The following is a 25,371-nucleotide window of genomic DNA, read 5'->3' as shown; positions in this document are numbered from 1 at the left end:
CAAAAATCGCATGCATGAAATATATTTCGTCAAATATCATATAAAGGAGTGGAGATATCGCAATTTTGAGGTGATTTTTTGCCCTCAAGGGTCCTAAAATCACCAAAACAAGCTGAAAAGCATACCAAAATTTTTCAGAGTTCACTAAAATGGGAAAACTGCACATACGCCCTTTGCGCCACCTCTAAACCTTCACCAAAAATTCTCATTTTTTCACAGGATGTTATTTTGGGACCGATGATCATTTTCCACTTTGTAAATCCTGACTACAAAAGATTTTTGGAAATAAGCCCCACCCTAATGTGTGGTTTATGTTTCTTAACCAACGAAGACCAGGTCGATTGTAATCACCAAATACAGCAACTGTATCATGTTTAGAAATAACGGATTCCATACTTAAAATATGGTGTTTCGTCAGTTGTATATCCGACGCTTTATCCTGAGAAGACATATTTGTCCCGTGGTTCATAAGGTTTACATTGAACATGTGACAAGTAGGCGTAGAAGGGCAGTAGGATACGTGATTATTTACAACAAATACACATACACAAACTCATAAGACGCAAATGCCTCCAAAACTTAAACCCTGGTAATAGTAGTTTACGGAACAAGTTGCAGAATGATGATTTTTACAGCACGAGTAGTAGGATAATTATTACTAGAGTGTCCATTTCCCGGCCATTTTGCTCGTCCCGGGACTCGGGACAAAAATCTATGCTTGTCCCGGGAAATCCCGTGATCCCGGGATTTATCAAATTTTCAATCAAACTAGCATTTCGGTTGAATTGGAAGTACAAATTTAACAATACATTTTTTTTTGTTTCAATGAAATAAACAGATAATGTTCTACCGAAAAGCTAAACATTACATATAATTTGCAATTGGATTAGATGGACAAATTGATGTGAAGATTTGCGAAAAAGTTACACGTCTTCTCAGTGAGAATCGAACTCACGACTCCCCGATCTCTAGTTGGGGCGCGTTAACCACTCCGCCATGAGAGGACTCATGAACGCAGAAGTTAACCTGAATTCGATTTCAGCTCAATAATCACGTGGTCCTCTTTCGCAAAGTGCACCTCTTTCGGAAGAATTAGATGCCCATCCAAACACAACGCTTTCTATATATATCCAATGCCTAGCCCGAGAGCGCATTGTTTTTTAGATATAGGAATAGCACACTACACTAGCCAGCAACTGCGCTGGCTGAGGTTTCTATTGTGTGGGCTTCCAATGGGTCGCGACGTTCTCAAACGACCGGTTACGGAACATGAGTCCGTTGCTCGATAAATACTTGTTTTAATTATGAATCGTGGTTTACGGCCAACCAGCCGAGTGGAAGTTTAACAACTACCGAAAAGCTAAACATTACATATAATTTGCAATTGGATTAGATGGACAAATTGATGTGAAGATTTGCGAAAAAGTTACACGTCTTCTCAGTGAGAATCGAACTCACGACTCCCCGATCTCTAGTTGGGGCGCGTTAACCACTCCGCCATGAGAGGACTCATGAACGCAGAAGTTAACCTGAATTCGATTTCAGCTCAATAATCACGTGGTCCAGTTGCTGGCTAGTGTAGTGTGCTATTCCTATATCTAAAAAACAATGCGCTCTCGGGCTAGGCATTGGATATATATAGAAAGCGTTGTGTTTGGATGGGCATCTAATTCTTCCGAAAGAGGTGCACTTTGCGAAAGAGGACCACGTGATTATTGAGCTGAAATCGAATTCAGGTTAACTTCTGCGTTCATGAGTCCTCTCATGGCGGAGTGGTTAACGCGCCCCAACTAGAGATCGGGGAGTCGTGAGTTCGATTCTCACTGAGAAGACGTGTAACTTTTTCGCAAATCTTCACATCAATTTGTCCATCTAATCCAATTGCAAATTATATGTAATGTTTAGCTTTTCGGTAGTTGTTAAACTTCCACTCGGCTGGTTGGCCGTAAACCACGATTCATAATTAAAACAAGTATTTATCGAGCAACGGACTCATGTTCCGTAACCGGTCGTTTGAGAACGTCGCGACCCATTGGAAGCCCACACAATAGAAACCTCAGCCAGCGCAGTTGCTGGCTAGTGTAGTGTGCTATTCCTATATCTAAAAAACAATGCGCTCTCGGGCTAGGCATTGGATATATATAGAAAGCGTTGTGTTTGGATGGGCATCTAATTCTTCCGAAAGAGGTGCACTTTGCGAAAGAGGACCACGTGATTATTGAGCTGAAATCGAATTCAGGTTAACTTCTGCGTTCATGAGTCCTCTCATGGCGGAGTGGTTAACGCGCCCCAACTAGAGATCGGGGAGTCGTGAGTTCGATTCTCACTGAGAAGACGTGTAACTTTTTCGCAAATCTTCACATCAATTTGTCCATCTAATCCAATTGCAAATTATATGTAATGTTTAGCTTTTCGGTAGTTGTTAAACTTCCACTCGGCTGGTTGGCCGTAAACCACGATTCATAATTAAAACAAGCAGATAATGTTACTTTTCAAAATAATATGTTAATTATAGCAAATCACATTTCATATAAGACTTTCTTATTCTGATGAAGTACTCTAACAAAAATCAAAACTAAGGTTGATTAATTACGGTTTTGCTGTGGATTTTTCAAATTGTCTATAACACTTATGAATAAAACTTAAGTCATAATTTTAAAGCAATTTGCTTTAAACATTTGAAAAGTCATAAAACACTTAAGAACAAAAGAAACGATTGAAAATCATTGAAGGTATTGTAGATCGTGCTAAAAATTAATTACTGAAAATTATTCACTGAAGTTTACGGCCGTGAATCGCAAATCAGTTTCATCTGCATTTTGGTCAAAATTGAGTTGATATCAGTTTTCATTATATCTTCTGATGATCTTTCAGCTGCACTAACAAGAAATCACTTTTTGTTAAGTAAAATTATTAAAAAAACACCAAGTCGAATCACTCCATAATGAAAAGTAAACACATGTCAGCCCCACTGCAGATTTTCGCATCGTGTAACACAAAAATGAATCGTTATTTGGTCATCTTAAATTTTTTTTATGACCTCACTCTTGGTACCGACGGCACTGAGTGGGTTCTGGTAATTTCCTCCAAGTTTCTGGAAATGTTCCCATATCACACGGACATCGAACATAAGTCTAGCTTTTTCTAAAGCTTTAATATTATTTAGATCTTTTTGTAAAAGTGAACTACATAATATTCTTGAGAAACCCCTTTCCGAACAATGCCAGATTGGGGAAAATCCAAGTGAATCATTTATTCCATTTTTGATCTATTCAGGTGACTTATAGTCACTTGAGAGACCTTTCAAGACGACTTTGAACAAACGTTCAGTTTTGTCGCAATAAGTAAAACAATTGTGCTTCTTTTCTTCAAGATGTTTGAGAAGAAGTTCGCGATCTTTAAGAGTTTCCGACAAAACGCGACAGTCTCCTTTCTTTGCGATTTGGAAGGAAACCTTGATTCCACTAATGGAGTACAAGATCTCCTGCCTAAATCCCCCACATTCGGAACAACTGACCACGATAGGCGGCACTCTTTGCTTCCTCACTTGAATCAAAGAGCCTGGGCTAGAAGCTGCTTCGGTTTGGTGTTAGAAAAATTTATCTAGAGCATCGAACTGATTGCTCATTTCGATGCAATTATCAATATTATCCATTTCACCCTTGGAAAAAAGTTCGCATTCCGGAGAAACGTCCTTTCTTTCATTCTTGCCTTCTTGCCACGTTTATAGACAGTTTTAAATCACACTTTTTTGGAAAGGAAGTTGTAAATTCAGAGATTCACCCTTCCTTTTGTTTGTAGTTGCAACCATGTTTAGTGAATAATCGAAAGAAGACGAGACCTCCGAGAAGGTTTTTTTCCAAGACGGTGTCCACGAAGGATTGGCCACCATTAAACTGCTCCTAGTGGCACTCTTCACGGATGTCACTCTCCAGCACTCTTCATCGAATCAGTAATTTCGTGTTCGTTGTTGATCAGTATCATTCATCTTGCACGCAGCCGCCTAACATATAATAATAGTCGCACCGCCTTATATGCTCTTTTACATACTTATAGTATGTAAGGCCATCCTAACACAAATAGACATATCTTCGTTTTTCATATCTTTGTAGCTTGAGTTTGCCTTCTCTGGCTATGCTCAAGAGTACTGCATTTTGTAATTATCAAAGTTTAGATGTTTCTTTCCTTCTACGATTTTCACAAAATCCAACCAAGTCTCCAGTACGTCACAGCTAAATTTAAATGCCACCTTTAATCCATATGGCACCCACCTAGCTAGAAACAACTTCTACAGAATGCCCCACCTCTTTCCATCAGAAGTCGCCGTTCTTAATTAAAACATTAAGACAATGCTCGATCAGGCCCACTTTCGAGTGCAGTGCTGCTTAAGCATGCCCGGCAATTAATCATAATTATTTTACATGTTTATTGTTGATTTATAAGTCATGTTCGATGCTTGACGGTTTCCATATTTATACGAATTAATATTTTTCCATCACGTTTGGCGAGAAGCATTCAGCTGTTGTTGTGCACCAAACCGACTGCTTGTGGCAGTTTCGGAAATTGCAATTTTCAGCCCTCAAATGCATCTCGCGTTGTGCGGAGGAGGGTGGTCCGTTGCTTAGAACTTGCCAGGCACAATATTTATTGACCAGCCATAGAGCGTGCGTCACGGTTCAATTGCGCTGCTGCTCCAAGCAAACTCTATAGTGAAGCGATGACGGCGGGTGCCGCTGAAGTTGCAATTCTTTTCTAAATGTTCTCCTGTTGTAGCTTTGGAAATTAAATTTGCTTAAAATCCCCCGGGCAAATTACTTAACATGCAAGCTAGGGGGGAGGTGCAGCGGAAAATCGTATGCGCAATAATTGAGCTGTGTGTGCGGTTGGAAGTTGATGGATTGTTGAGAAGCACAAAAAAGTATTTTTTCCTAATAACGTGCCAAGCGCTGTAGGGGTATGCGGTATAGATTTTTTATGTCAATATTAAACGAAACGATACACCATTTTTTTTCTTATTTCTTGTTGATGACAAAAGGAAACAAAATATTTGAATACTGTGCGGAGCACGTTTTTGTCTCACGCGCCGAAGTACCGTTCTTCATATTTATTTATGAAAATTATAAGATCTGTACAAAGAAATTAATAAACGCTTTTCTGAATTAAGAAACAAAAATTAAGAAAATAAAATTTCTCAATTGGACCCTGACTCTAAGCCATTCTGGAAATTATCTGTCATTTTCCAAAAGCCTCAAAAGCCAATTTTGGCATTGAAACAACATAACAAAATATTTCAAAATAATTGCAAAAAAAAAGCTCAAATATTTGCTATCTAGTTTGAAAGCGCACACAATTTTATGTGGGACTCACTAGTCCTATTTAAATCAAGTTTCTCAAGATTTTGAAAGCAATCTCAATCAAGAGAACGTTTTCAACAATCTTGGGAACTGATTTTAGACAAGTGAGATCTAATAATTAAAAACAAAATCAAAACTATGAAAGCCTGTAGCGATGATGGCGAGTCATTCCAAATATCCCATACCCTTAAATTGCGCTGCGGCTGAAAAATGCACCACTTGGCGCTGATTGGCTGGAACTCCAAGTCTCGCGGGGCGGTAATTGAAAAACCACATGCCAAGTCTGGTTGTCAAGTTGATTGTATGAATATTAATACACCCTGTCAACGGGTTTGACTTTGAAACATTACGGGTAAATTATTGAGACCGCGACCGCGTCGGTTAGCTTCAGAGGCTTTGTGACATGAAAACCATCCAAACGATTTTCTATAAGCGAATTCTTCAAAATGGTCCCACACCAGAGGTCATCCTGCATAACGAAAATATTTCTATGCTTTGCTAATTGCTTTCGGATCACCTGTCACATGATTCCTCCCGCATTATGTTGCTGTGTGAAATCGTCCCCCTAGACACTAGACATATCAATTAAGCTAACACCCTCATGAGCGTGCACACAGAAAGGTGACAGGAAGGGTATTTGACGTGTTTTTTTTATGGTTCCCATGAGATACACGCATCCACAAAAAGATGACCGGTGGCAGATAAATTGAATTGGGACCTACATTTTTGTTTCACTTTTCCTTTGTTTCAACTTTCAAGGTAAATTGCGATCAGTTTACAAGGGGTAGGTGGTCGGCACCGCTCCGCCAAAGAGCACACTGGGTGGGTATGGAAGATGATTCAGTGTTGAAGTTTATCTTCTTGGAATCGGTGGCAATGAAGACGGCAAGATGGATTTGATGGTCGCCACGTTTTCGGCTAATAATTACAGTTAATAACTTAATTCACCCCTAATATCGAGATGTGTTTCCCATTTGTTGTTCAGCGAATAGAAAATTGCGCGTGACACTGTCGTACAAGAGCAAAAATAAAGCTAAAAGACGGCGGAAAAAAATGTTGACTTATAGCTGATCTTCTTCTACTTCTTGGCATTAACGTCCTCACTGGGACAGAGCCTGCTTCTCAGCTAAGTGTTCTTATGAGCACTTCCACAGTTATTAACTGAGAGCTTTCTTTGTCAAAGTTGCCATTTTCGCATTCGTATATCGTATGGCAGGTAAGATTGTAACACGCCAGCCTGCGCGTTTTGGGGTTTAAAGTAAGGTGGCTTACGCGCCACTCCTTTCGGAGACCACCTACCAGTTTAGGGCTTGCCCGGCCGTAGAGACCCCCAGGGATTGGGTCTAATTACATCCGATCAGAGATATTTACGAGTCGGCTGACGTCCAACTTTGGGAAGAACAATTAAAGGGGAAAGGGAAAGGATTTCAACTTACGTGAAACATACGAACGAAACGACAACGCAAAACTAACTCGCTAGGTTCTCATCACTGGCCGACCTGACAAATCATCGATCTAACCAGAGGAAAAATAGGGAGCATCAATGGTTGTTTCGGGGAACCGGCCCAGTAAAGTAAAGTAAATTAAATAAAAAAAACTACGACCGAATTAACATGCAAAATCTTTACGCAAACATTTATTGACGACTCTTCACTATTCAACACTAAACAACATAAATTTTACTATATAAATTTCACCTACATTTATTCTTCCCACATTACTCTACAACATATAAACAGCATAACATAAATTCTCGCGGAACATTACTAAAGGACCTATGTACAAATGAGAAATTCTCTCCTCTCTCGATCTCTTTCGATTATAACAATGGAATACTAAAGATTTTGGGAAGTTTTTCACTATAGATCGAAAGTCAATTTCCTTGACTAGCGTTTCATACAAAAAATACAACAGAAGAGGTTAATGTCACTCAGTTATTAATGAAAGAGAAAGTAAACAAAGAGAGCCTCTCAATGTTAGATAGGTCCTTTAGTAATGTTTCGCGAGAATTCATTTTATTCTCCCTCTCTTCGCATCTTCATTACACTAGCCTAGGCCTAACCTTTGCTTTCCCTTCTATCTACATTTCTCTTGTCGTCATGGATGGTGCGTTCATGTGCAGTTGTTCATTCAGGGGTGTGCGTGTGTGCGTGTGTGCGTGCTCGTAGTGACTACCAGCGCAAGCGCGGGAGCTAAGGGTAGCCACGTGAATTAATCGTACAGCCACACTACCGACTCATAGGCTACGGTAGCGGGTCAAAATTGAGCCATGCGCATGGACTTACTTCTAATCATGCATGATTTCTACTCACGGTTCGATCAAACTCTTGGAGGGTCTTACGGGTACCGCAGACGGCCGTTCATTCGACAGTGAACGCGCCGCTGGGCGAAACTAGCTGGGCGAAACGATGGGTGCTGGTGATGACGCTCTCCGATTCTCTTTCTCTCCGGTTGTGGGCTAATGCGACGGGGACGGCCGACGCGACGCCGGCGGTGAACTCTTCTTCACGTTTGGCGCAATTCCTGATGAATGCTGGGTGCCTGCTACCTTCGCCTGGGGCGCGAATAACGTGCGCAAGCCCCCTTCCGGTTTCCGTACCTCAGGGATAAACCTCGTAGCTGACGGTGGGGTCAGAAGCAATCTAGACGGAATGGTGTGACGTGTATGGTGCACAAGACGGCCACAACCTAATTGGGAACACGTGGTGTCGTTCGACAAACGGATTAGCACACACATTTAGCACACATATTTTACACCTTATTACCTGCACAAATTGACTCGCACACAAATCTCCTTCTCTGCACTAACTTTGCACTAACTGCCAATTGATAGCAACTAACTAGAGGGAAAGACTTTTTAACATCACCTAAAGACAAAGCATGTTAATTTTAACAATCACCATCAAATACACGTCACGGCGCAACAACTTAAAAGATTACTCCTGCCTCTTCCACTAGCCAGAACGAAGTGATCGGTAAAAATCAGATAATCCTCAGATATGTCGCGAGATGCATATTATCTTCGCTATCTAATCTGAAATATTTCCCGAGAGAAAGGAGGGAGGGGGTTGTTCTTCACCGAAAGGCTTTAGTCAAAACGGCTCGTCTCTATCTCCGACCTAAAGAGAGGCGAACCATTCGGGTAAGTTCAATATCCCTTGAATGCATTTCTTAGGGGGTCAATGCTCAGAATCACGCGCGGCAAATTTGGCTAAAGCGCTGTCGCTGTTGCTTTTTGGGCGGCACATAATATGTGCGGATTGGCTTCAGAAGGAACTCATTTACCATGTGGTTTGGAGGATGCTACTCGTGAACTCGAATGAATGTTCATGCAGAGGGAAGATGTGTTTATCTTAGACTGGTTCAATATATTTAAGCTAACTATGTGAATGAATATCTTGAAGTGTACGAAAACATTGAACTAAACATAAATTAACTCTATAGTCGTTACAAGATGATACTCTATGCCCAGGGAAGTCAAGGAAATTTCCATTAATAAAAGATCCTGGACCGACCAGGAATCGAACCCAGACACCCTCAGCAAGGCTTTGCTTTGTTGCCGCGGTCTTATCATTAATCCATCAAGGATGGAAAAAATCGTTCCTAGCGACAAACAACACGGTATTTGAACGGTCTAAGAGGGCCGTCGCTCTAACAGCAACATGATTATAGTACTTCACTACACCTGCGTTTTACCGATATATGAAGCATCCGATGCATCGTTTGTCGTGGGACGAAGAGTTTGTCGGATAATGTTACAAGTTGCGATCAACTCGAATCATGCCGTATTCGCGCTATTATTTTTCGCGCAGACCATGTGCAAATGATTTCAGAATCATAAAAAGCATGTACAAAAGCAAATCACCAAATAAAATCGAAAAAATCCTCACAACTTTGACCAGCGAATGATTAATCACTAGTGTACATTCAGAACGATGCATTATTCGGCGAGCGCAGTTTGTTGTGATTAATTAACGACAAAAGGTTAATCGTTGTTGCTATGATCGCACGATAAAGAACAACCGCGATGCATCATGGATTTTGTCATGATCACTAGATTTCCATCCTTGTTCTGGATAGATAAATGTGCTTCTAACATTGACATTTCATAAGTTAGGGGTTGATTGCCAAATTTTGCGCACATACCAATATTTGAGGAACATATCACTGATAGTTCTTCGGCAGCGTTTCCAATAAAAACTGCTGGGAAATTTTTTCGGCAACTCCATATCATATGTATTAGTGACTTCTGGCGGAATTATTTGTTTACTATCGTAAATTTTGTCAGGAGGAAGCTGACTGAACAATGAATCACCTGAAAGTTTTAATTGGTGTGTTTTGGTAGGAAAATGCTGAGAATTTGGGGTTTTAATTTTGATTACCGATAAGGTCGAATGGTGCCAAAACGGTAATTTATCGTACACTGACAAATATTTAATTTTCATTGTAGTGTAAACTGAAGACTGCTGTAGAAATAAACAAAATTCATGTAGAGAAACTTAAAAGAAGATGGAGTACCGTATACCTTTCAATTCCGCTCCTAAATGCTTATCTTTGACAGATACGTATATTTCGACTACCACTTGCAGTCTTCTTCAGTGTCAGTTACTCGTATTCACTGACTGCAAGTGGTAGTCGAAATACGCGTATCTGTCAAAGATAAGCATTTAGGAGCGAAATTAAAAGGTATACGGTACTCCATCTACTTTTAAGTTTCTCTATTGAGATTCTGCTCAGAGGATTCTAACATAAATTAAAGAGAAAATTCATGTAAATAATGGGACAGCATAATGTAAGCTTAAATGAATATATATTCATTTTTCAACTAAAAATTCTGAAATTTTCTATGATCTTGTAAATTTAAGGTGAATTCCTGCCATACGATATAGGAATGCGAAAACGGCAACCTAGGCAAAGAAAGCTGTGGAAGTGCTCATAAGAACACTAAGCTGAGAAGCAGGCTCTGTCCCAGTGAGGACGTAATGGCAAAAAGAAGAAGATCCAGGTATGTCTCCGTAAAAATCTTCAGAAAAGGAGTGTCTGGAAAATTTTTTGGAGGTATCCCTGGATGGATTCTTGAGGTTATTTCTTTTGCGATTACTGGAGGTGTTCATGGAGAAATCCCCGGAGGAACTTCTAGAGGATTTCTTGGAGGAATCCTCCGTAAATATTCGGATATACAGAACAATTCTCTAGAAAAATTTCGCGGTAAATCCCTGCAGGAATACTCCGAAAATCTTTGGAGTAATTCCTCTGGGAGAATTCATTAAGGGTACTATTGAAGAATCCGTGTAGTAATTACTTGTATAATCCTTGGGGAAATCGGTGCAAAAAATCCTGGTAGAATACCAGGAGCAAACCCTACCGGAATTTCTTGAAGAAATCTGCAGAATTGTTCCTGGAGCAATACTACCTGGGGAAAACCCTGCAAGTATCCATTGAGGAATTTCTGGAAAAATATCTTCAATAGTCCTAAAGAAAATGTAGGAATTCCTGGATAAATTGTTCGTGGCAACGCTGCAATCCTTCTAGCATTCTCCGAAAGAATTTCAAGAAAAACCTGACAAATCCCTAGAAGAATCTATGGAGGAATTCCTGTACCAGCTGCTGGAGGAATTGTTGGATGAATTTAATTAAAAATACTGCCGGAGCTATCTATGGAGTAATCACTGGAGTTATTCCTGTAGGAACTCCTCATCTCTACAGATTTTCCTGGAGTAATATTTGGAATAATCATTGGTGAAATCCAGGAGAAACTCCTAGTAGAATTTCTAGAGGAATTTGCTAAAGGTACTCCTGGAGCCCTTTCTGAGCCGGTCTGAAAGAATCTGGTTGAAATTGAAAGTTCTTCTTGGAGGTATCTCTGCCAAAATCCCTAGTGAAAAATGTTTAGACAGTTCGCGCGAATATTCGTGCAATTTGCACAAATGTTCGCGCATTGGACGCCCTGTGTAGTCAAGGCTTAAGGAAGCCCTCAAAATACCCTTCTGGGATTATACTATACATTAGCCTCAAACAGCTCTACGAATTCCTCCACGAAATAAACCTAGGTACATATCAGGATGTTTTTCATGAATTCTTCTGAGATTGCTACGGGAATTTCTCAAAGGTAAACCATTCATCGGTCTTAGCAAATTTATGTTTAACTTGATTCTCTGAGCCTTTTTCAACTTGAAATGTTTCATTTACCGACATACTGATCTGCTAAATCAATAATACTTGCATGGCAATAAAATATTGCAGCATTGCTGAAAACTTTGATGGGAATTCCCACACAGGCTCATCCACGATGTCGCAATCGACCACAGAAACACTACAGATGTCGAGTGGTAGAGCCCACCGGTGGTTTTGAGGAAAACCATACTGCAGTGACCGACAGCCGGATGCAGCATCAGTCACGAACGGACTGACACATTACAGCCGGTATCGGAAACGGTAGTCAGATTAACAAGCATTCAAAGAAGGGAAAAAATCTGTATTTCATCGAAAAAAGACCAATGAAATAATTAAACATAAGGAAAAGTTTGAGTACTTTGAGCGATGAAAAAATCGAAAAAGCAGCAATAAATATAGTTCCTACGTGCAAATCAACAAAAAAAGCAATGAAATTATAAACTAGCTATAAAAATTATCGATAGCCAATATTGATTTTTCTTTGAAAAATTCCCTCGGTTGCATTATTTTAAATTTTTCCTTGGATAATATTTAATTCTTAAATGTTGATTTTCGATTTTTGCTGCTGTTTTTAATTAATTTATCGACTAAAATTTTATTCTTAAATGCCATCTTAGGACTCTTAATTGATGACTTACACCCAATTATTGCTAGTTTCGAAATATTTCATTGGCTGTTTGTATTGATAAACTTGTGATGGTTATCATTTTCAAAGGGCACGCTGATATTTTTCCCTATCGGAAACCGCGACATGCTGTATCTACTTTGGGGAGCATGATTGAAGTGATTCTATTATGACACTCGGTACCACACTCGAATATAATGTTGCAGTCAGTCGGTGAGCTGCCGTGCCGGAGGACATTTGGGGACCACTTGCCACACCACAGCCCAAGCCAAACCAAACCAAACCGCAAAAATACAATTGAGCACAGCTGACCTGAAGGGCCATTTGGTATGACAAGGACTCGGTGGCTACCAGCGATGCAGTCACCACACGAACAGAAGAGATTTATTAATGTTTTCCTTTCAATTGCTTCGATTCAGCTTCTCCCTTAATGGAAAACGGAAAACCTTGGCATGAATCGATTCCCAGTCAAAGTGACATGAATAAATACGAAAAGACCTATCGTGCAAAGGCAAGTAATTAGCTGTGGTGCGACGATAAGCGCGGCACCTAGAACTAGCCCTCCTCACACACTGAAACCTCCATTTACGTAATGGGTAGAGGGCAGGCGAATAGAATGTAACTTATATGGAATCATTTCGTAAATGACACCCTCAAACTAATTTTGTTTGGAATTTTGTAGATTGATTTAAAGTAGAGTAAAAATGAGACTTGTATGACAAAGATTATTATGTCAGCAGCCTATTTGCCTTGGTGTTATAGGTCAGCTACGAACATACTGGAAAATAGGTCTTCAGATCTACTCGCATTACCAGTGATCTTCACAGGTTCCTACACAATATTTATGCAAGTACTCCTCAGAGTACAGGTCTTCAGATCTACAAGCGAGTAATCTCTCGAAGGTTCTATATTTGACGTCAAAACATTATAGATCACAGATGTTTGTTTGTATTGCAATGATAAAGCTCCCGATGATCACTGGTTACGTTTATTAATCTGCTCCTAAGAGTAAGTGAGTTCAAAGAAGATATATCAAAGATTATTACGACGGATATATTAATATTGCGCAAACTGAACTTATGTAGTTGAGGTTACGTAAATGGCGGTTTCGGTGTCTCTATTCACATTCAGTCAAGGCAGCCAGCATGAGTCCAATCATGTCGGAGCGTTAATTTATTTGCACATTGATTAAAACCAGCTTACCGATGGGCGAAAAGTCATTCGCATGAGTACGTGTGCTTATTCGCTACTTTGCTACCTTCTCCTTGTAAGAAATGTGCAACAAAAGAAAAACTTTATAAGAGGATAATGAGTTGAATTAATCATATTGGAATCCTTTAATGGAACCTGTCCAGAAGCTTTCGCTTGGTTCACACCTCCGCGGAAAGGCTTCTAGGATTGAGGGCGCGCGCGAGCTTCGGTCTCAGATGTGTCCATATTTATCGTCGCTTAATTAATTTGAGTTTTGGTCGAAGGTGTTCACTTATCTCTTAATTTCAACGCCGAATGCCGCGCTTGAAGGTCCGCTTTTTAATTGGTTTCGAAATGCAAAACCCACAGCACTGGAAATCGCGAGGGGGATGCAATCGCGTGGCCAGTTGGCCTCCGGGTGTAGCAAAATTAAGTGCATTCATTGATTCGGTTTTGCATCGGGATGGAGTGAGGAGAGAAGTCAATTATGGATTGGCTGAGTGATTATCGAACGTGGAAATAAATGTAGATCTTGCGGCTGTTACGTTTCAACAATATTTATAATAAATGTATTTTATGCTCCAAGTTTGCGAATAACTGTGGCTTGTTTTTATTCATTTGTATTGAAATGTTTCTATCTGAATTTCTCGAGAAACAATTTGTGGTTTCCTAGGATTCCCGAATTTCCGAAAAAGTTATATATAAATTAAGGGGAAAAGGTATATTTTCTTTTTGATATTGGCATTGCGTTCTAATTAGGACAGAGTCTACTTCTCAGCTTAGTGTGCAATGAGCACTTACACAGTTATTTACTGAGGGCTTTCTTTGCCAAAGTTGCCAGTTTTGCAATTGTATATCGTGTGACAGAAACAATGATACTGTATTTCTATTACGAAAGGATTCTGGACCGATTGGGAATCGAAAGCAGACACCTTCAGCAGGGCTTTGTTTTGTAGCAGTGAACGTTGTGGATTGAAGGGATAGAGTGTTCAAGTATTGGTCAGGTATCAGGTACGCATTGGCGTAGGAACAGGGGGGGGCAGGGGGGCCTGGCCCCCTCCAGAACCATCCAGGCCCCCCCCAGAATTTTTGATGATAATAAAATAAAAAATAAATAAAAAAAAAAACAAAAAAAAAAAAACGCAAACAATTTAACTTGCAGCAAAATCTTCTGAATCAATCTAGGTACATGACTCTTGTTATTAACAAAAATTTCTTCAGTAGTTACGTTATTTTATGTTGTAGAACACTATAGCGAGAAAACCTCGCTTGTCTTATACAGCATCAGCGTGATGGTTCTGACTTTAGTGAATCACGCGACAACCGAAAGCTTATCCGTCCGGCTGTCGATCGATTGGTTACTGTTAGAACTAGCTTCATGTTGTATGCGGTAAACACAACTTTTCTGGCATATCCATTACCAAAAATATCGTGGTATAAAAAAGTGGAAGTTTGATCCCAAAAATTCGTTTTTTTTTCTGAACAATCCAATTAATTCTGTTTCAGCATAGAGCCTGTTTCTGTTTCAGCATGTTTTTGCTCGAGGTGTGTGGTGATAATGATAACCCTTATGAGAATCCACTAAAGAAATCCATTTAACTTCAACTCGTATAATGTCCGAAAAAAATAATTGAATACATAGCGGGAATTCTTGTCGAAAAAATAAAGCTAAACTTTCAAGAAATTTCGGCATGGCCAGGTTTTCTTCAAATGAATGGTATAAATTTAACATGGCGTGAAAAAAATGTAACAAAATCGACCATAGTGATCTTAGCTCTCTTTGATTTTGCTTCAATTTTTTAGGTAGTTTTGCATGAATAAATTTATTGCTTGAACAATAATTTTTCAAGAAAGATTATTATTTCCAAAATGTTTTGATTAATATTCAACAAATTTGTAGCACAATTTTTCAAAAAGCTTTTCAATATGCATTATAAAATTTTAGTTTAATCAAATACCTCAAGGAATATTTAAGGGGGGCTTCAGATTTTTTGCAAATATTTTCGAAATTAGTCAAATAATATTGTGGGACTTGTTCATACTTTCAAAGCGAATTCATCCTGGTGGACATCCACTCCTATGTCAACTTTTTGTTATCAAATTGATTTTGGAAAATGTTCCCGGATTTACCTTAAAAATGTTACTTTATCTTTCAAAAATTCAGATTTCGCTCGCAATTCCTCCAAAAATCATTAATTCTGTTAAATCTAATTCAGAGGTATTTGGCTGAAAGTTCTATTAGAAATTCTTCTTTGAATTGCTTTAAATAGTTTTCCCAAAAATTTTATTACAAATTCTTCCGCACATTTCATGAAAAGTCCATAAGAAATATTTCTAAAATATTTCACAAATTGCGTCAAAAAATTTTCTATGTTTTCTTTTTTAGAAATTTTGGATCAAATCCCCGGATCATTCAAGAATTGTAAAAAAAAATTTCAAAATGTCTCATACCCTCGAATTTTTAGAGGAAATTTGTTGAAAACCCCCAGGAAAATTTTCGAAATAAGTATAACGGTAGAGAAGTCTGTAGCAAAATAACTGGGAAGGGGAAAATTTATTAAGATATTCATAAAGAAATTTGTATAGATTTTCCTTAAAACACTTCGTTAGAAATTAATTCTTGGTTTGAATATTTGTGCGATACGAAAGCGTAATTTCTAGAGGTTTTCTGGCAGAATTCTGGAAAACCAGAAATCAAGGAAGGATAGCTTTTAAGGATAAAGAAGATTCTGATGGACCTTGAGAAATTTGTTATATTTGTTAATTCATTAGGGAATATTTTACTATCCTGTAATTTACCTGTAGAGAAGATATTATAAATTATCTTTCATTGTACCATTGCCCACCTATTGTTCGACTTGCTTCAACATTTTAATGTTTCTTCTTCCTTCGCAAACCACTTTGAGGAACCTCGTACAAATCTTTCCATACTCCAAAAAGCAACGTTTTTAAGAATCTAAATCTAATTATACAAATTGTGAAAAATTACAGAATTCGTATGCGTATGGTTTCTAATTCCGGAAAATCCATCAGGAATTCCTCAACAAAATTTCAAAGTAATGCAGAAGTTTCCACTAAGATTTAACCCTGTCTTTCCCATGGTAGCACAGGTGCCAGGTGGAATTTCTAGAGGTAGGAAAAAATGGGTTCTACATCAATATGTTCACCATAGTATCATGAATCTTCAGAGTCCATACTAAATATTATATAAGATTCTAGTTACAAATACTTTCAGTAAAAATTTCATACGTTTTAACATGGATCATTTTCTATTATAAAAGACGTCGAAAAAGAACACGATTTTATGTAGTAAATCCTACAAGAACCACTTAAGCTTTTCTGTGAGGTACACTGTTAACATGTTTCAGAAATTCTTAAATTTTACGACAGGAATTCAGTGATGTTTTCCGAATTATGTTTAAGCTGCAATTATTCAATAACTTATCAACAAGGTTATTTAAAACCTTTCGTTACTTTGGAAATCTGATATTGAGTGATTCATAGAGGAATTTATAAAGCAATTTCTAAAAAGTATTAAGTTTTTCTAGCAGTAGTTTTGGACCAAAAAATGGAGAGTGTTTAAATTTTTATATGTCTTTTTTATGGAAGATTCCTGAGATTTATATTCGCAAAAAAATGAGTTATTTCTAGAACCTGAAAGAATACTACTGGAGATTTTTTTTTAAGATTAAGAATAAATTGCAAGTGTTTAGTGAATCTGGTGAAAAAAATGTTCAATTAAAATCCCAAAAGAATCGTTAGTGCGGTTTTATGAAAAAAAAGCTCTGGAAAATGCTAAGATGAATCTTTGGTAATTTTTCAAAAGAATCTACAAGAAACAATAATATAATTCTCTAATAAATCTCTGTACAAATTACTCGGGAAATTTTTGTATATTTGCACCTTGATTTTAGATAAATCAAAAAAATAATTATCTGTGAAAAAAAATACAGATTTATTGCGGAGAGCTTCTCTGAGCAATCATAAATAAAATTTTCCAATTGAATTCTTTTAAATTACTTAAATTTTTGTGGAATATTGCTAGGAATCCTTAAATCCTTAATCCTGGAAGAGTCAATTAATATTTTTTGCAGGATGACTGGATAATTTTGCTACGATTTCTTCAAACAATTCTGTAGAGAAACCTTAGAAAGAAATTTAAAAGCAAAGTTGGAAAAACTGTTGGCGAACTCTCTGAAGAATTCGTGGAATGAATCCTTGCTTGTTGATTGTGAAGTCATTTTTGGTGAGAATCCTATATATTTTTGTTCTATATTTTGGAGAAATCCTTAGGAATCCTAAACAAATTATTTATGAACACAGGAGGATACTTTAAACTAACAATTGGAATTTATATGTAATGTGTACCTAGATGATCTTCGAGGAGAAAGTATTAAAAGAATTTGTAATGTGGAATTGTTCAAACGATTTTTAAAGCAGTTCGATAGAGATTCTTCGAGAAATTTTCTGATGAGATCAAAAAGTCTGAGAATGATTCTCCCAGGACGAACTCAATGAAAACTAGTAAAGGAGTTCTTGAAAAAAGCACTGAAAAGTGGGAACATAATCTATCTATATAAATAAAAATGGAATGGTGTTTGTATGTCACGAAATGGCTTGAGAACGGGTGATTGGACTTACATGATTCCTTCACTGTTGAATTTGTCCAGAGCTCCGACGTGTTTGTGCGAAGAAAAAGTTTAGGAAAGTCATCGGGATAGTGCAGAAAACGGGAGAAAACTAATCTGTCATTTTCCACACGTGACTTTCATGGCGTTTTCCAACAGCCTACTTGATGGCAAGACGAAGTTTGCCGGGAGCACTAGTTCATGAATAAATTCCCGTAGGAATTCCCAGAGGAAACTCTTCAAAGCACATGAATTAATTCCTGAAATAATCAAAGGAGAAACACAAAAGACAATTCTTGTGAGCTTTTTGCTAGAATTCTTCATAATTTTTGACTGGTTACAACAAGAATGAATCTTTTTCGTAGCGATAATTGAAATTTACAAATATCACTGATATGCCACCAAATGAGACACAATTATAAATGAATGAAATCGATACAAATCTGTAAAAACTACCAAATTTGTAAAAATCGTGATTATTGCGACCGACATTAGGGATGATACACAAATTATGTCACGCTAAATTGCAAATTTTTGACCCCCCCCCCCTTTGTATGAGTCCTCCGAACTTTTTGTAAGGCTTGTCACGCTTGGCTTGACCCCCTCCCCCCCTCGGAGCGTGACGTAATTTGTGCATGACCCCTTAATTCTGTAAAACAAGTATTTGCTAGGCCCCCCTAGGCCCCCTCCAGAAAAAAATCCTAGCTACGCCAATGCAGGTACGCCAGCATATACCGATCGTCAATGTAAAATAAGACCTCTATTCTTATAGCTTCTTGTTTCGGATCGTCAATCTGGTACGTCTCTCAGCACACTATTCAACCCACGAAGCCATCAGATTTTTGCATCTCAGTACAAAGGATCTTCGCCGTCCATCTTTGAACAAATCTTTCGGCCACATGCTACCATCAAGGGGGCTTTCCCTCTCGGCCGTTTGCACAAATTTCACTTCAATGTGTCCATTTAATCTAACTGAAGGTTATCTTTCGCGTTAGCGAGGGGAAATCTTTAATCAATGTTGAGCTGATTATAACGGTGGTTCGCGGCTGGTCTTCACACAGGGTGTCCGCGCGCCATAGCGATTATTTGTAATAGTTTTTATGAAAACTAAGTAAAAAATCATCGTTTTCCTATTTGGCTATCATATTTTCTCATCAAGTTTTCTAAGTAGTTATAGATTTTTTCTGACAAAGTCTTCAAAAAATTTCAAAGAGTTTCTTGGTGGATTATTTAACTTATGGATTTAGGGTGTTTGCCTTCCGTTATATTTCGTCCAAATTATTAAAAAAAAACAATTGTAAAATATCAAAGAATTATGTGAAGAAGCTTAAGTAATTTTTATTCTTTGGGTTCTATTCAAGAGTTTAAAAGCATTCCTCCCATCACGGATTTCGCATGCATACCTTCCATCACAGTCTCTAACAAGATCTTTTGCGATAGCCTGGGAGCCCTTTGTGTGGTCCTTAGCCTTTTGCCCAGCAACTCCTATCCCTACCTCCTCGTGGTACTGGCCGGGGTACGAGTAACCTTGGGGAAGATCGGGTAACCAACCCCGATGGGAGCTTTGGGTGTTTGCTGACAGGGAAGGGGGTGTTTGCTTTTGCTTTTGCTTCTGCAAACCTTGAGCGTCTGTACTCCATGTTAGGAGCGGCTTACAGCAGCGTCTGTTCTTAATGTCATGATCATCGTCCGAGTGCCAGAGAAGCACTCTAAGCTAAACTGCGCATTATGGTCCTTCGAATATTTAGGGGTCCTCCAGAAATCTAGGGGGTTGGTGTCAGGCCCTGCAAGCCAACCGTATAAAACACATCAGCACAGGAACGTCAACGAGAAAATACGGACCGGAACAATCGGCAAAGACCACAGCGACGGAAGTGGACTAGCGATTGGAACTGAAAATCGCTCAACTTCATCGGAAGCCGAGGATGGAAAGAAGCGGCCATTAACCGAGTGAATTGGCGAGGTTTTATCAAGATAATATATGTAAAACCAAATAAATAAATAGTAATCCTACCGTCGTTTACATGTTCGTCGAAGTTCTGTATCATTCTTAAGGTCTCTGAAAATGTTGGGAATCAAATGAGCGAGGAAGATGCAGCACAAAACGCAAGAGAGGAATAATTTATCAAAAAAGTATGCCATCATAACTCCGCGAGGCGTGTCACTCAAGAGTTCTTTTAAAGTATTGTTTATATTCATGCGCATAGCAACATGAAAGAATCAGTACCAGAAAAGATCCTCGCATTTCATTACACTCTCGCTTGAATCGTTTGAGGATTTGTGCTGTGAATTTTGAGTTCAATTTTTACTCCTCAGAAAAACTTCGAAAATCATCAGCTTGATAAATGGGTTGAATCTAATGACGTGAATTTGAGATAAAATTGTGCAAATAGGGTAGATGCACCAATAGTGGAGGTACTAAGCACGATTGAACTTCATTTCATCGTCTAAATTCAAAAAGCGCAATTAGTGTACATGTTAATATTGTAACGGGAAGTAGCGACTATTGACTTAAGCTAAGTATGCTGTTTCGCTCAAGGAAAGCAAAGAAATTCCTTGACTGAATGAGTCAAGAAATATCCTACAGAGAGCCCCCTTTGAAATGACATCTCTTGTCAACTGCGTACTGCGATCAGAAAAATGTGATTTACTGAACCATTTCTCGAAAGAAATTTGCCACGCATCGAGATAGGCGATTTCTTTTCTTGTCAGTAGCAAACCAACCTTTAATGAGAAAAATGATTTCATCGCAGTAATCCACGGCATGTCAGTAAAAAATAATACCTCCACTATTGGTACACTTTTCCTTTAGTTGCGGTATATTTTTAATTTGTGTTCCTATAGTTGCGGTATTCGTGGTATTCTTATGGGATCCTCCACTATAGGAACACTTTACCGCAACTATTGGTACAAGCAAGAAAAGGTTTAGCAATTTTAGTGATATTTCATCAGTTTTAAAGTAATTTGAACGCTCTTTTCAACTATTCCGTGTATTAACAAGCCAATACGTCGATTGGCAGTGTCGGTTCTGTGGCTAATGTAATAAAATCAGTGGAAACGGCACTACCGCAACTATTGGAACACCCACAACTAAGGGAACACTTACCTTATATCGAAAAACAAAAAAAGTTATAACGGTTTGAATACATTTTTGAGTTTAGATTATGATGCTGAAGGGTTAAAGGAGCTTTTGAATCAGAATGTTTCGATGTCGTCACTCCACGATTGTGGCCTTTCACCATTCTTGAACAATTATTTGCATAATTTGTTGTCTGAGAAACGAATTAGTTGTTCTCACGGAACCTCAAAAACATCTCAAATTAGATATGGGCTCATGTTAAAGCACCCTACTTATGGTTGGTGGTTCAATGGCTATCGCTTCTGCAACAAAGGCAGAAGGTCATGGGTTCAATCTCAGGCCCGTCTCTTTCCTCGTACTTTGTAGTTGTATTTTTCACTTGCTTCTATCTTCCACTAATAATAAATCACAGTTCATAGCACTTGCTAGAACCATCGACGGACAAAAAAAACGTTTCTCTATGCTTCCATTCTTCCTCCATTATTATAGTACGCCTCTCCTTACGCCTGATACATATGTAGGCAGTCTGCTAACCACACAGCAAGCCTCTCTGCCATAAAAAAAACTACCCCTACATCTTCCCGAATAAACTGGCGTAGATGCAAATTTTAAAAATCAATTACGGCGCCGGCCACGTCCTTACGGACACCAGGGAAGGGAAGAAATGTTAGTTAGGCATCCGTTGTTACTAAAGACCAGGATCACCTCAGCATCCCCACAGTTATCAAGGAAAGGGTATTGGGTTAGTGGGATAAGGTAGAGATCCGGGAGTCACCAATGTTTGGTGATGCGATCCATGATATAATCACGCATTCAGATTCGGGATATAATTCGATAATCGCATTGTACGCCATACAAGTGTTCATCGCCCGCCCACGCAGGAGCAAGCGACACGATCAATAGATCAAGCATTATTAACCATCCACGGCACTTTTTCATTTCACTACGCAAACGTCCGCCCCCCGCAGAAGCAAGTGACAATATCGAAGGATCATCAAACACTACTCAGCTTCGTTAAGGTGAAGATGAATCGAAGCCATAACTCAAATTTTCAAGAGCACAAATCTGGAGAACCAGACATCCGATTAAGCTGAAAACTTAATCTATTGGTCATTACCAGCAAGTGTTCAGCTCAAACAGATGTCTGGTTCTTCAGATTTGAGCTCTAGAAAATTTAAGTTTTAGCTTCGATTCTTCTTCACCTTAAAGCTGTGTGTCCAATGAGGCCAGAAAAGCACTCTTCGTATTTCCTACGTGAAATACAGTCTACTCTGTGTGCTTTGTCGAATCATACCATTCTACCATCATTTTGGTTTGGATCTCGTCACATTGGTCGATTCCGGGCAATAGGAAAACGGACATACTCTCTAAGTTGAGCGCTATGGAAGGTGAGATTTATGATCGAAAAATTTCCTTCATGAATTTCTCGCAATTGTTCGTCAGCAGTCCTTGTTCAGATGACAATATTCTTGTTGGAATAAAGGAGATTTGGGTAGGTGGTTATATTCCATTCTCTCTCAGGTTCAAAGAAGTCGTGGTGTAAAGGGATGAACATGCAATGCGAATATATCTAAGATGTCGAAGATGCAGCAATGGCTATGTATCAGTAAAGAGAAGAAAACGTAAACTAAAATTTACGGTAGTTATCTTAGTTTACGGAGTCACATTGATGAGCCGGATAACATTGATATAAATTCCCCTCCTAGACAGAAGTAAGAATTAACATTGATTCAAAGAATATGTGTAATGCATGTTTCCCTTTTTTATATTCATAAGCTAACAAAAAATAAGGTTTCGGTAAAAATGGAGTTTTGTTCGAGGATATTTTTTTCACTTTTCGAAATATTTCAAATCTGCAAATGATATAAGCAAGGAAAAACCGCTATTCATTAAAAATGGCATAGCTGAAAACGATTCCGTTGTCGAAACTTAAGTATTTTCAATTCAGCAAAATTGACAAATTACTATGAATAATGTAGAGTTTCTTCAGGAAATTGGTACCTTTTGGCGTGTTCCGTGGTGCAAGGTGTTTTTTAATTTAATATAACTCAAAAAGTAAATGACTTTATATTCGGCTTCAGAGGACATGATTTCAGCAAGTAATTACATTTTCAACATTACCGATCATTGTTGCATGGATGATCAATGTTACCCCATATCAGCTAAATAAAAAAAAAACTTTTTTTAAGCATGCTTCAAACTTTCAGTTGATTAAATACGGCACAAGTAATGGGTGCCAATATTTATTAAAATAAATTCAAACTTTGAAACAACAATTGCATTTTCAACTGAAAATTTAAATGAATATCCAAAAAACGTATCAATATTACCCCGGATTATAGTATGCCACTACTTCACACAGCTTCTTATGGGAGCTCGCTTGCTTGTAGTTTTGAAGAATGTTGCGTCGTATATGGACATCACGTACACGAAATGTCTTCTTCCTCACTTCGGTATATATTCTCATTGATGAATATGAGTCGTGACTTTATCTAGATAATGTGTCGGATGTGTAGTGTGAAGTCCTACCTCTTTTGTAGAAGTCTGTCTTGCAAACGATGATCAAAGGTAGATATTGTGGAATCATTGAATATCGCAGAAGAAGAACCTATCGATTAGGAAATGATCCGTGAATGTTCCAAAAACAGACCAATTGATAATTAAATTATTAAAATTTTGCCAACCGGGATGGTTGAAAATGAATCATGATGATCCTGAGTTAAAGTTTTATCAAAAGCTTCAACATTGTTTGTCAGTAGAGGATGTTGTTTGGTTTATCGAGATTGGATAGAGATTTCTGATCAAGTTAAAATAAATATTTTCCGTTTATTACACGAAGGCTACATTACAATAGTTCATACAAAAATGCTGACAATGCAATATGTTTGGTGGAGGAATATCAATAGCGATATTGAAGAATTCATCAATGATTGTTCCGGTTGCCAACAAACTCAGAAAAAAAACCTTCTGTTACTGTGCCCTAACCTAAGCCATCAGCCGCATTAGAATGAGTGCATGTGAATCTGTTCTATTTTGAAAAATTCACGTCATTCATAATTGGGTTGTTTAGTGAAGAAAAATTTACAGTTTTTTTTTTGTAGCTTGATCGAAAGAGCACATTTGCTTTAAGTATTGTGGAAAGTTCGGAATGCTGCTGCCGCAAATGCCGTCTGGAAACGGAGGAGGATCCCGGAGCTCCAAGCGCGACACAACTTACCCGGGCGACGGCGTGTTGACGAAAGAGGACGATTCTGGCACGCGTCTGTGCACGGTGGTGATGGCAGTGTTGGCAAGCTTTCGTGTTTCTGCACAGTGTCGATGTCAATTGACTTTATCTCGAGGGGTCCATCGTAAAGCATATTTGGAGATGCAATAGGGTGTATCCCACATCCCACTTCTTCTCTAAAAAAAAAACCCACCCTCACTTTCCAGACATCCGTTCAAATTTCTAAATATATATTAATAAATGCAGTAATAATTACTTTACTTTGATAAACTGCTCTTGGCATTTATTTATTGATATCTGGGTAAAATAACCACTATTCTCCTGAATTCTTCGGTACTCAGTTGCAATGATTTGGCTCGACAGAATCTCGCATGTCTTGATAGAAGAGATTTGTCTACAATGAGCATGGGCTTGAAATAATCCTTGAATATAAACAATGATCTATTATGGGTAATTCAAACCATCACTCGTTTATGTTAAAAAAAAAACAAATTCAAATTTTTCATTGGACATACGTTTAAAACAAAACAAATATAGGTCTCAGAAATTTTCCCATGCAATGGGAATCAGATTGAGATATTGAAGCCATGATTTTACTTCTGCTCATACCTGTTGATCCTCTTCGTCTGGTTTCATGGGACTTTGTAGGGAGACCTGGTCGACCGATATCTTCTTTCGACAGCATGCCTCGAAGTGCCCTAGTTTTCCACATCGGCGGCAGTTTTTGTTCAATGCAGGACATTGCTTTCCGTTATGAGCAGGACGATCACAACGCGAGCATCTGTGTCGTTTACCTGGTCTGTTAAACTGCAAACCATTACCTTGTCCTCCCACATTCTGTCGATTAGCTGGGTTACCATGAAACGAATCGTTATGGGGGCCACTGCGTTTATTTCTTCCTGAGCTGTTCCACTGTTGGCCACTTGACTGGTGCGAACGCTTTTTAGCTGGCCGGAACTTCGAGGCACTAACTGCTAGTACGTCACATGTGGATGTGCTTGGTTGTTCTTCGAAGGTTTCAGAATGCGTTGCCGACTGCACTACAAATTCGGTGTCATAGTCTAAAATGCGGGCCGCCTTGGCCAGCTCTTTGT

General features: G+C 38.5%; 4 non-coding genes across 4 annotated transcripts; 2 read left to right on the top strand and 2 right to left on the bottom strand.

The window, feature by feature from the left end:
* Positions 1–930: 930 nt before the first annotated feature.
* Positions 931–1,004, bottom strand: Trnas-aga. The gene has a single exon. It is a non-coding gene; the product is annotated as a tRNA-Ser (tRNA).
* A 429-nt stretch (positions 1,005–1,433) lies between these two features.
* Trnas-aga lies at positions 1,434–1,507 on the bottom strand. The gene has a single exon. It is a non-coding gene; the product is annotated as a tRNA-Ser (tRNA).
* A 251-nt stretch (positions 1,508–1,758) lies between these two features.
* Trnas-aga lies at positions 1,759–1,832 on the top strand. Its single transcript has one exon. It is a non-coding gene; the product is annotated as a tRNA-Ser (tRNA).
* Positions 1,833–2,261: 429 nt separating this feature from the next.
* On the top strand, positions 2,262–2,335 carry Trnas-aga. The gene has a single exon. It is a non-coding gene; the product is annotated as a tRNA-Ser (tRNA).
* Positions 2,336–25,371: the final 23,036 nt, after the last annotated feature.

Source organism: Aedes aegypti, chromosome 3, assembly GCF_002204515.2.
Source record: "Aedes aegypti strain LVP_AGWG chromosome 3, AaegL5.0 Primary Assembly, whole genome shotgun sequence".
NCBI classification, from domain to species: domain Eukaryota; kingdom Metazoa; phylum Arthropoda; class Insecta; order Diptera; family Culicidae; genus Aedes; species Aedes aegypti.
Note: the sequence above shows the minus strand (reverse complement) of the source record. Positions and strands in the feature narration are given on the sequence as shown.